This window comes from Triticum dicoccoides, chromosome 3A (genome assembly GCF_002162155.2).
Source record: "Triticum dicoccoides isolate Atlit2015 ecotype Zavitan chromosome 3A, WEW_v2.0, whole genome shotgun sequence".
Taxonomy (NCBI): Eukaryota; Viridiplantae; Streptophyta; class Magnoliopsida; order Poales; family Poaceae; genus Triticum; species Triticum dicoccoides.
The window spans coordinates 651175373-651177622 of NC_041384.1; positions in this window are offsets into that span (position 1 = coordinate 651175373).

Sequence of the window (2250 nt, forward strand, 5' to 3'; positions counted from 1 at the left end):
TATGGGCTTAGTGACTGGCATGAATGTCCTTCCTGGAACTTGAACTTGAATCATCCAGTGCTCTTCTTCAGGTAGAGTGGTGTTGTAGGTTCCGGTGAAGCTTGGTACTCCTATGTTTAGGTATCTAGTGACTTCCTTCAAGTGACGTCCAAAGGGTGTATCTTCATTCGGTTGAGTGAACTTGTTCCTTGCATCCGCCATCCTAAAAGAGTAGAAAAGATGAGAGGTCAGAAGAGAAGAGAGTGAGTAGTGATCTAGGTCTTTAGCTTAGTGGTCGTGTCCTACAGTCAGCATGTGCTCTGATACCATCTTGTAGCGACCAGACCTCAAACGGTCCAATCTCTGTGCTCCGGTGTCATCCCTGGATCAGTAATGCTGACACCACACAGTACTTGAAGGATTTATAGCAGAGTAGCAATCACACACTTATTACATCGAGTGTCTCAAAAGAGAACTTATTGCAATAAATATGGCTTAAGGCCATCTAATAACGGTAACAGCGGAAGGCTTGGAAGATAAGTGAGTCCATCAACTCCAACGGCATCACTGAGTATAGAACCATGACCTAAAACTCCTTAATCGTCGTCTGAAAAGTCTGCAATATTAACGTTGCAGCCCGAAAACGGGTCAGCACATGGAATATGCTGGCAATATAACACATAGAGAGTAATGGAAAGAAAAAGTTATTCTACATGCATATTTGGCTGGTGGAAAGCTCTATGGTTACAGTTTTGCGTAAAGCCAAATTTTCCCTGTTGCAAAGGAATAAATTTATTTAACTATCATGGTGGTCGTTAAACATTGAGAATGGTTGACAGCATTCTCAATCCCAATTAAACATCATCATTAAATAAAACCCAGCAAAATTAATTTTTAGAGTAACATGTTGAGATTCACATGATAATCCAGGTACTAGATACTCAAGATGTCCATAATCGGGGACACGGCTAACCATGATTAGTTTATACACTCTGCAGAGGTTTGCGCACTTTTCCCCACAAGACTCGACCGCCTCCGTTTAGTTTCTCGCACTACACGGTGTTTGAGAAACGGATGACCGAGACATAGTCTTTCAGAAGCGCTAGCACCTTACGATGGATAGACCGTACCACCTACATCCCCTACATCTGTTAGTCTACCACTGTAAGAGTTCGCACGACTTAGTCAACTATGCTAGAGCCCATAATAGCTTGTGGCTGCACACGGAAGTTTCTAGTATGAATAATCCCATGATCCCTTTGAGCCTGGGTGGCGGTCCAAAAAAAACAGGCAATCACTGGAATACCCAGGTGCCTCAATCCACCCAGATGTGTGTTTAGGTTGCCACCTTAAATAAACCATTAATTAACAAAGCTCACATCTGTCATGGGTACACTCACCCAATCCACGTCTACTAGCATAGCATAGCAATAATAAGCAAACGTAGAGTAACTCCCAAAGGTTTGATAATAAACAGGTAATAGGTTCTACCTCAACTACTCCCCAAACCCACAATTTAATTAGATCATAATCATGCAATGTGTGAGGATTGATCTAATGCAATAAAACTGGGTAGTAGGAGGTATGATCAAAGTGTTACTTGTCTTGCTGATGATCCGAGAAACCTAGCGATTCGAAGTAACAAGCGGTGCACTCCGGATACTCTATCGCAAACAAACAAACACATAATAAGTACTCAACTAATGCACAGGTAAAACTCAAAATAAGAGATCTAACCAGAAAGATCAACTTAAGAACTCCGGTTGGCAAAAAGAATCAAATCGAACGAAGCAACGAAAGACAAACAACAAAAGAAACAGGCTTCGTTTACTATTCTGGATCTAAGACAATTTTTACAGAAGCAAAACTTGTTTAAGTTGGTTAAACGGAAAGAGGGTTTTGAGACGAAACTTCAGGCGCTTGAATCGCCTGATTCCGATAAACGAACGAAAAGTTATACTAAAACGAAAATCGGATCAGAAATTGTGATCAGAAATAATCATGGAAAATCCGGGAAAAAGAAAAACGATGAACAAATTAACGAACGAACGTTCGTTACTGGATCTAACCGACGAACACATTCGTTAAGACGAATGAACGAGCGAACGCTCGCTAAATAACTAAACCGTAAAAAAACCGTTTTTAATAAAAAAGCGGATCTAAAAAAATCGGGCGGTTTTCTGAGGAAAACCGCCGGCGACGGCGGCTACCTCGGGCAGCGGGGTGGCGGGGCGGCGGTGAGGCGGCGGCGGGGCGGGGTGGGGCGAGGCG